We start from the raw sequence: 10,699 nt of genomic DNA, 5'->3' as shown, positions 1-10,699 counted from the left end.
TTCTGAGTTTTGCCCTTGGGAGAGCACACTGCTATCTGCCTCCAAGACAGTATTTTTGAAAGGTATGTTCTTTTTATTTGGGCTGGGACCCTAAACACACCACCAAAAGCTACTTTGGAAGGCTGCGTTTTTTTCTTTGCCGCCACAGTCACATAAGTGCACCTCTTCTTCATAGCATTGTTCCTGTGCTGAAAGATGGTGTTCAGGGAAGGCCAAATTAAACTGTGCATCTTGGCATTGCAACCAGGCTGGTCACTGGGTCCAGGGAAGGTCAGACTGCCATGGCATAATGTCATCAGGGTATAATATTAGAGGCCTGACAAAGAGAGGATTTCTCATCGTACGCTATACCTATCATGAACTCCAGAGCCAAACATGACCAGCTCTATTTTCATCTCACACGAGAAACAGTCATGTTTTAAATATAAATAAAAGATAAATTACCCAGCTCCCTGTGAAATAAGAGAAGGAGTGAGGAAAGGGATATTACCCAATGAAATCACTGGAGCCTAATAATTTCAAAACACTGCTACTGAACTCACCCTACCGTCATTTCTTCTCGGCTGCCACAACTTTCTAAATTCCTTTTTCAATTATTTCCTATCCTTGAATTTTTAACTCAAGTCTTCTGCCTCTGTTTGTGATGTATAGCAGTATTTTCCCCCATTCATGGGACTTCATTTCCTCAACTATTGTGTCTATTCCCATTGCTCCTTCCAAGACACCTTATCTATTAATCTATTTCCTTCTTCTTCCCTTTTATCACCCACAATTTTTGTATTATTTTATAATCTCAAGTAAAAAGACCTTTCTACTTGTCTACTGCCTTTACTTTTCTCAGACTCACTGTAAAAACCTCACTCCTACCCCATAACATTCTCCACTCCATGTTTCTTGACATATTCTAGATCTGTTATTTGCCAACACACATGACAAAAAGCAGAAGCCACAGGCACGCTGAGAAACACAGTAAGTGGAAAAGAAAATTTTGGCATGGCTGTCACTTCTGTTCTGTCCCCATCATTAATTCTAATGGAGTCTTTCATCTCTGCATATTCAGTTTTCAAACTTTATACAGGAAGTTTCTCAAAATGCTCAAGAGATTCAGAGCACATATCTTCATCAAAAAGCAATCATGTCTCTTAAAGAAAGTGTTGATGGCCAAAGCATATTTGGAGGGTGGTTTCCTCTATTGACTGCTCAAACTGCTACATGCTAGCTGAGCTATGAAGCAATGTCAGCTTCTTGGAAACCCACTTTATAAGCAAGTCCCATTGCCTGCCTGAAAACTCTTCAGTCAGCCGAAGCATTTGTTCCACTATACTCTAAAGGACATAGCTGGGTCTCTCCTATGCTCCCTTAAACACCTCAGATTTGTGTATAGCTAAAAGGAGATATGCTCACTAGATTCCGGAGGCATTTGATAACAATGTTAAAAAAACACGGGCAGGATACTCAAATTCTGCCAACATTTGTGAAAGACTGAGATGTCTCTAGCCGCAGAAGGGTGAAATACATTTTTCTTTACACATTGCTGCTTCAAGCCAGCCCCAGTTTATTGTCCATCAAAGTCAATGGCTGTCCATCTACCTAAGCAGGCACTGCACTGGGCCCCAAATCAGTAACGTATTTCATAAATTCTCCTGAGAAAGAGAAAGAGCAGGAGCATTAGTGAAGCAGTGCATGAATTAAAGCAGGCTTGATCCGCTTTAATGTGTACTCTGAGCCTGGGGCCCACTAAGAACCTTCTGATCACATAAGCTGCCTATCTGGAAGATCTGTATATATACAATGAGATAATCCTGGCAATCAAGAGTATGGATAATAGCATTATTATTTTATTTCCATAAATAATTGAAAATACAGGTTTTCTTATTCATTGCAATCTCATAGGTAAAATTTTCAAACTCACTGAAAAAGAAAAAAGACCTGCCAGAAAATCACAGAAATGTAATAGGAATAAAAGCAAAGAAAAAATGTCTTGGAAAGCAAAATACACAAAACAGAAACATTTGACTACATCCATGTTTTCAAATCTTCAAGTGTAATAAAAATCACTGAGCAACAACCTATAGCTGATACTGTTTCATGAGAAGTGCCAGAAAAGCGTAATGGTATTCACAAAGGTTTTTATCATATACTGTAGTTGTGTACCAGGAACCCTTGGACCATACTAGGTCGGGGTAGAAGGCAAAAGGAGACTTAAGGCATAGCCAAGACCAAAACAGAAAACTCCTTTTGTCCAAGGAGCTGGGAGTACTGGGGCAGCAGGGGACAGGAGAAAAAAGCCTGTAGCCAGAGAAGGGCAGTCCAGGTCTGGCATGCTGGTGAGTGATCACAGCAGTTGCAGTACTATTCTGGTGCCCCTGTAGAAATGCAGTATCTGCCTGAGCCCTACTTAGCCCATTATGTCACTACTAAAGCCAAAGAAAAATGTTGACAACTCAAAGACAGGACTGAAGGATGGAGCGTTACCGATACAGTTCACGTGGTAAGAGCTGAAAGCTTAGTCCTGTCACAGGGCAACAAAAACACCAGAGCAGGAGTGACTTCAGTTAATTGGGTGAACTCTTTCTGCTAGCTATTGCATCTCTGAAGAAATGGACCCTTCACCTTTCCTAGTAGGAAGTAGGAAATTTCCTTCTGATCCTAAGGGAACTGCAGCAAGGACTAAAGGTCACTGCTATGACAAAGCCACTGAGGTTTGGGAACAGCAGTTATTGACAAGCATCTATTCAGTGAATGCCAGCATAATTCCATAAACCATTGAGGGAAACTCAGGTCACCTTCCATTACATACATCTGTAGCTGTGGTTTACTAGGGGTCTGGATGTTTGTGATTTCTGCTTAGGAGAATCATAGAATCATAGAATCTTAGGGGCTGGAAGGGACCTCGAAAGATCATCTAGTCCAACTCCCCTGCCAGAGCAGGGTCACCTAGAGTACATCACACAGGAACGCATCCAGGTGGGTTTTGAATGTCTCCAGTGAAGGAGACTCCACAACCTCCCTGGGCAGCCTGTTCCAGTGCTCTGTCACTTTTACAGTAAAAAACTTTTTTCGGATATTCACCTTCAACCTCCTATGCTCCAATTTACACCCATTACCCCTTGTCCTATCACTGGTCATCACTGAGAAAAGCCTAACTCCGTCCCCCTGACACTCACCCCTTACATATTTGTAAACATTGATGAGGTCACTCCTCAGTCTCCTTTTCTCCAAGCTAAAGAGACCCAGCTCCCTCAGCCTTTCCTCATACGGGAGATGTTCCACTCCCTTCATCATCTTCATAGCTCTGCACTGGACTCTTTCGAGCAGTTCCCTGTCCTTCTTGAACTGAGGGGCCCAGAACTGGACACAATACTCCAGATGCGGCCTCACCAATGCAGAATAGAGGGGGAGGAGAACCTCTCTTGACCTACTAACCACACCCTTTCTAATGCACCCCAGGATGCCATTGGCCTTCTTGGCCACAAGGGCACATTGCTGGCTCATGGTCATCCTCCTGTCTACCAGGACCCCCAGGTCTCTTTCACCTACACTACTCTCCAGCAGTTCAGCCCCCAACCTGTACTGGGACATGATGTTGTTCTTCCCCAAATGCAAAACTCTACACTTCCCCTTGTTGAATTTCATCATGTTCCTCCCCGCCCAACTGTCCAGCCTATCTAAGTCTCTCTGAATGGCAGCACAGCCTTCTGGTGTGTCAGCCACTCCTCCCAGCTTAGTGTCATCAGCAAACTTGCTGAGGGTATATTCTATACCCTCATCCAGGTCGTTGATGAAGATGTTGAACAACACCGGTCCCAGTACCGACCCCTGTGGGACTCCACTAGTCCTAGTCCACTAGTACTAGGAGTAGGTTGGATTACATGGTGTAGATAGGATTTAGAAGGGAAGACCTTTCTCTACAGTCAGGCACTCCTGTTTCTTGTTGTTTTTCAATGTAAATTAATAGTGAGAGATATACCCATGAAGCAACTGGATTTATTTGCAAGTTAACACTGGAAACTGGCTTCTCAGAGTTCCTGCCATTAGACTACAGCAAAACACTTTGTGATAAACCACAGAGCTACAGCTTGAAATTGGACTTAAAGAATTGTCTACATCATATACCATCTGCAAAACAGGAATTACTCACCAGGAACTCTTGAGCTACAACAACAAAATAAATGTATACGTTTCTGCCAGATGGATTGTGCCAAAAAGAGCAGACTAACCAAGGAATATTTTTTGCTACATGGTATTTGCACAACTGTTATCATTGCCGTAGTCCCCTGAGTGATTCAGTTTTTCATACCTTCTGGAAAATAATTCAGGACACATAATATGAATCCTTATTTCATTCATGGTAGAGTTGTTTTTTCTTCTTGTTTTGTTTTTGTTTGTTTGTTTGTTTGTTTTTAGTTTATGATTTTAGTTTGATAAAGAAAAGGGACCATTTGCAAAATCTGGATTGATTTAGTTTTTCAAATTCTCATGACATTGAGTGAAAGCTTGATCCAGCACTACTGAAGTCAGTGGAAGTTTTGCCAATGGCTTCAATGGAGAGTAAGAATTTAATTATGCACTACTGAGTACTGTCAGCATTTGATTCTGGTACTTGCAAGCACAGTATATGGGCCTAAGCAGGTTACAGTCGGTACCCAAATGGCATCACTGTGGATTAAGCCCAGCTTGAGTGTCTTTTTTTCCAAAGAATAATTTGTTTCTAGAATCCAAAGCCCAGGAGACTGCTCTTCTGTTTCCAAAGTATTCCCTTGATCTGCAGAAGGTTAATATCTGTGCTCCTTCTTCTGTAGGAGCGTTTTTTGGGAATGAATTTCCACTCATCCAGGTCACTGACATCAATGGATGAAATGAAAGGTTATTGTTTTCCTTCTCTCTGATTCCCCCAGTTGGTCTCCAAAGCCTACAGTCTCCTCCCTCCCAGCACCACAGGCAGGATCACTTTTATGAATCCTCTTCTGTCCCTGGGGAGTCCCCACAAGTACTTTTCATATATATTAGGTTTTTCTGTAGTGTTTAATTTCATTAGGAGACCGAGTCTTTCATAAATATCAAGAGATTATCTATTTTTGTTTTTTCAAGATGGTATGTTTACGTTCCTGGCTTTTCCCTAGTTTTCCAGGTTATCAAGATTTCTGTCAGGTAGGATATTACCTTTTTCTGTTCCCCGCTTTCCACACAATTATCTGAAGTACTTTTTGTTTTCCCACATGGGGCTCACTTCTGATCTCCTTCACACAGGTTTTAATCTGTCTGCTCTAATAGAGTTACTTCTGACTTAGTTCACTTTGGCAAGGAATCACACCCTGAGCCTCCACAGATCTGCAGTGGGCTTCAGCTCCCTAATTGTGCTGCATAGTGCTTTAATATCCTTAAGGACCTTCCAGGCCCCAAATCCCCCCTCTCTGTGAAAGTCCCACAGTCAGTTCATCCTCATATCACAGCCTGAAGGGGGACAAAGAGAAGGAGCAGCAGGATCACAGGAAGAGGATGCAGCATGGACTGTTATCTTCCACTCCATTTTCTTACCGGTTGTGGCTTTCCCTGCTGTAGGAATAAGCAGACACAAGAGTTTTGCCCCAAACCCATTTCTGCTGGTGCTTACACTGGGTTAAGAGATTTTAATCTTTCCTGTCCATATTCACTCTGCTCATCCCATCTGGATCTTTCACTGAAAGAATAATCTCACGTGCTCAATAGGCGCATGTTCATTTGTTAGGAAAAAAATAATATGTGGTAAAGAGACTAAAGAGGTAGTACCAGAGAGAGATGAGATACACAGAACAGTTTCTTCTGGATGCATGAATCTTCCATCTAATTACAGTTAATCAGCACCACAATGAGCTCTATCAATTTCATGAACATGTGGACTAACAGTTCATTTTTAGAGCCAAGAGTAGTTTATTCCCAGAAGTTAACACCCTAAAGAAGATAAAGCAGATGAAATTTACTAAGTAGGAAGTCAAATGTATGCATTCTGTATTCCATTTTTTAATATATTTGCATTTTTTAGGCCTAAAGTTAGAATAGATGTTGTGATTAAATACATTAAAAATTAAACAAGAACACATTTTTGTTAAAATCTAGATGCTTAAAATCTGAGACATTGAGGCTTCTTCTCTCTGTTGATTTACAAGATATATGGTTAGTTTTACAATCCAGGAACAGTCTCTAAAACAATGCACGCATTTTACTAGTAACATAAAATGTTCCTGATATTAGTATAATAAAATATTTTACTTGCAAATAAACTTATAAATGTTTTCCTAAAGCAAGCAGTAAAATGTGGCTGCAAATGTAGTGCAACGTCAACTAGAATTTCTCCATAACCATTCCCTGTTCAATCCACTACCCAAACAATGATTACATCTTAGAGACATTTGGCAAAATAACAGCAAGTGTTTTCAAAGGAGGAATAGTAGGATAATCTGTCTGAATATCCATTCATATAACATATCAAGTTCCAGAATTACGTTTAAAAAATATCTTGGGTAAGCAGTGTTGGTGAAACAATGAGAAATTACTAACAAAGGAGTCTGCAAGACAGCTGAGGGAGAGTCCATGAATAGAAATGTTCAGAAGCCTCCTCAGGAGTCAAAGTGATCAACTTTGAAGACAACTTCTGCTTTCTAGAAGACAGAGGTGGAGTAGTACACCTGTTTTGGTGCACAGGCCCTCAATAATTGCCCCCACATTCATCTGTGTAATCCACATGAACATCTTCCTTCACAATACAGAGATGGAAATTCAGGTTAATTTTCCCACCCTACCAAAAAATGCTGAATTTTTTAGTGCAGTGAAGGCTTAGAATCAGTATCATCCATTATTGACTTTGTAGCTTACTAATGGCTTCGCATATTATTAACATTACTAGTATGAATATAGCTAATGGATATTAATGTTATGAAAAAGTGCTCATTAAAACACTGTAAAATGCATTTGGTTAGTAATTAGCACTTTTGAAAGCCTAACTCCTTAACTAATGCATTTATTTCACATATTTATAATAGCAAAATTATATGTATTCATTTTTATAGATTAGCGTTTCAAAAGAAATGTGCTCAGTGTAATTCCAATATATACTTCTCCATCCTTGATTTCTTTCTCTTTTGCACATTTACAGAAAGAAAAAAAAGGTCAGCAGTAACACAGTGATGGAAAGCTAGCAGATGGAGCTCCTGCAAAAAGCATTTCCCTGACAGGGTAAAATAGGGCAAAATATCACATGGGAATGTGATGCTCCTGAGTGAACTGCAAGGTGCCCAGTCTTCTCTGACCCAAGGGCTCACACTTGGAGCAGCCACTTGGTTCACCCGTACATTCAGGGTCTGCTGGATGAGCATCACACATCAATAATAAGCTTCGTTGTAAATACAGCTTCAGCACAAAGTCTTATTTCAAACAAACAAAAAAACCCTGTCTTCAATTTCCAAACACCATCATAGTGAAATTCCAGCTTACTGATACGGACAATATGCTAGAAAGTGGTTGCATTTATCATCTCCTGGAGTGGAAAACAAACAAAAAAATAAACAACACCACCAAACCCTCTTCCCTCCAAAAGAAATAACCAAAAAAATGCAACAAAAATCTAGATGAGAGAACCAGGAAAAACAAAGCTGCAAGAGCATTGGAGGAGAGCTAGGAAATTACACTCCTTTAGGAAGGCCTTGATTATGCAAAAAGAAGAAAAATACAACAAATAGTTCCTACACCATCATGTTGAGTTTTGATTTTGACCAAATTAGAAGTATGGTGACATTTTTTGGTTTGAGTGTGACATGTGAGACTGCTTGAGATCACTCTGTTGCCTGCCGTGACACTCCTGAGGGCCACGAGCCACGGAGGTTTTGTGACACCCCCTAAGGTCTCTGTCCAAGTTACCCAAGTCCTTGGTAAAGGGTGGTCTGCCCAGGCAGAGTGAGGTGTCACAGTTGTGACCCTTTAACTTGACCTCTCCACGAGCGGATGATTCCACAGGAACACTTGGATCTTGTAATCCCCCATCTCAGAAACTGAGTGGCCTCTGAAACTACATCCACCCCCAGCAGAGGGGGGCTGCTGCTGCCCTGGCTGGGGTAGAGAACGCTCCCAAGCTGCTTTGCAGCATGACAAGCCTGCTTATATTTGTATATCATTAGCACAGAGACCCTTAAGCAGGAGGCTTTCTCTTGCTTTTCACATCCTTTAAGCAACTTTTCAGGTTCCTACGGAAAAAAATCTCCTCAGTGCCTTATTGAGTTAATTTGAAATTCCAAAACTAATGAGGCTTTTGTCTCCCTCTTAACCTAAGAACTATTGTTACCTCTAAAAATAAAAGAGATTATCTGCTGAAGAGCTAAAAATACTGAACTCTGTCAGTCTTTTCAGACCTCTTCAGGTCTGATTGACATGCTTGCGCCTTTAATCTTCACAAAGAAAATGCTGAAGCAGGAGCTCCTATGATCACCTCACAGCAGCTCTTACACCAGCTGCCTGATAGTTATTCTCCCACCATTAGGAAGGGTCCAGCTCAGTGTGGATAGATGGTTAATGCTCAGAAGAAGCTTTAACAGTCTCCCAAGTTGTGCAACGCTGTTTTCAAGAAAGAGCTCTGTATATTTATTTATTTTTTTAGAAGTAAAAGCAGGGAGTGACTCTACCCAAGTCCCCATGTCTCCAGGACAAACAAGAGCTCTTCTAGAACACAGCTGAATCCAGGGCACAGATTGAGGGAGTCACTGCATGCTTCAGGTTGACAAGAACAGTAAAAAAAAAAAGGAAACCTAGTTAATAGTACCAAAAAGCTCTCCAATTTATCATAAAGAAAGCTTTAATAGTCACAATGCAGTGAGCAAAAATGTCTTGTTTTCCAAAGCTTGCTGGTCAAAACACAAATGTTTGCCTCACTTTACTAATATCAAAGCTGTAATGGGTGTCTATAATAAGTTGGCAGCAGAAGGGCTAAGGAGTGGATTCTGTAAGAAGAAACCAGGAGCTGTCCCATGCCAGACACAGCCAACACCAGCTGGCTCCAACACACCCACTGCAGGACCCAGAAAAGTCCATCAGGTGTTACCTTTGTGATAAGGTATCACAGAGAGAGACTGAGAGCACCAGAGAGAGAGGAGAAAGGAACAAAAAGGAATGAGAAACAGCAGAGGGAACACCAAGGTCAGAGGAGGAGCTCCAGGGTGGGGCAGATATTCCTGAAGGAAGTGCAGCCCATAGAGACCCCACAAAGGAGCAGGCATTTCCTGAAAGACTGTAGCCTGTGAGGAGAGCTGACATCAAAGCATGGAAAAAAGAGTGAGAGGGAAGGAGCAGGAAAGAGAAATCATTAAACCTCTATGTTCTGACCATAACTGCTCCCCTGCCCCGCTTGAAGAGCTGGTACAGGAGTCTGGAGTGAAGGAATGAAGCTAGGCCTGGGAGAGAGGACAGGAGAGGAAAGGTGTTGTATATCTTTGTGCTTTACTGCCAGATTCCCTTTTAACTGGCAATAAATTAATTTAACTTTCTCCCAGTCATGTCTGCTTTACCTGTATCAGTAACTGGTAAGCAATCTTCCTCTCTTTATCTTGAACTACAAGTTTTCTCATCCTATCTTCTCCCCCTACCCTGTGGAGCGGGTCTGGGACTGACCAGCTGGGAGGGAGTTGGCTATTTGCCAAGGCCAACCCACCACAAAAATGAACCTATCACAATGTGTTGAGCACACAGAAGCACAGGGGCTTTCTCAACCTGAAGACTCTGCAAAAGGTTTCAACCAAAGGAAATACTGGGAAAGGTAAGGGCTATTTCACAGAGTTCTTCAATAGACATCAAAAAAGTAATATTCCCTGTAATAGGTAAAATACGGTATTTGTTCATTAAAAGTTTTGAAAGTCTCTGCAACAACAGGGAACAGTTGATTTCTTGTTGGTATGCTGGGAGGGGGCGTGTAACTGTTTCTTTAAGAGTGCGTTTCAGGGCAGCAGGGAGGACTCTCTCCTGCCTCATCTCCGCCCTCATCTCCGCCTCATCTCCGCCCTCATCTCCGCCTTCATCTCCGCCCTCATCTCCGCCCTCATCTTCACGACCAATAGGGGACAGGAAGAGACCCCTTAACAACAGCCCGCACATGCAGGGACTATAAAGGACTGTGACGTTGATTGACGGGTGCGCGCCGTTGGCAGAGCAGAGACTCCCCGGCCGCCCAGCGCTGTTTTGCTTGTTGTTTGCTTACTTAATAAACTAAATTGATTAATTGGACTGGCTCCTGTCAATTATTGGGCCACTATTTATAACAATTTGGTGCCGTGACTCGGATGAAGTCAATTTTTCTGAGAAATTGTCACGATCCGTGACCTATTATATCTCCTTATTGGAGTGTATTAACTTATCAGGATTTGCTGAGAGATCCACACGTGGGTATCGCCTCACACAGAGGATACAGGAACTTATGTCCTGACTTTTTTGAGTGAATAACTCGCTCAGTGCTTACTAAATTTCTAACAACAGCAAGGTTTATTGTGGGGAAAACAAAGCAATTTGGGGCAGGAGGTTCAAAAGGAGTGATTACAACACATTAAACATATATGGGTACACCTTAGTTACACATCTTATCCACGTGAGGGAAGCAGAGGGGAGGGATTTGCCCGAATGGCTGGATTATATTTTCCCCTATAAGCTGGGGTAGCCGGAATTGTCTCACCACGGCAGTGCAGGT

Source organism: Chaetura pelagica, unplaced genomic scaffold (genome assembly GCF_000747805.2).
Source record: "Chaetura pelagica isolate M959 unplaced genomic scaffold, ChaPel_1.0 scaffold135, whole genome shotgun sequence".
NCBI lineage: Eukaryota > Metazoa > Chordata > Aves > Apodiformes > Apodidae > Chaetura > Chaetura pelagica.
This window is presented reverse-complemented; position numbering follows the sequence as displayed.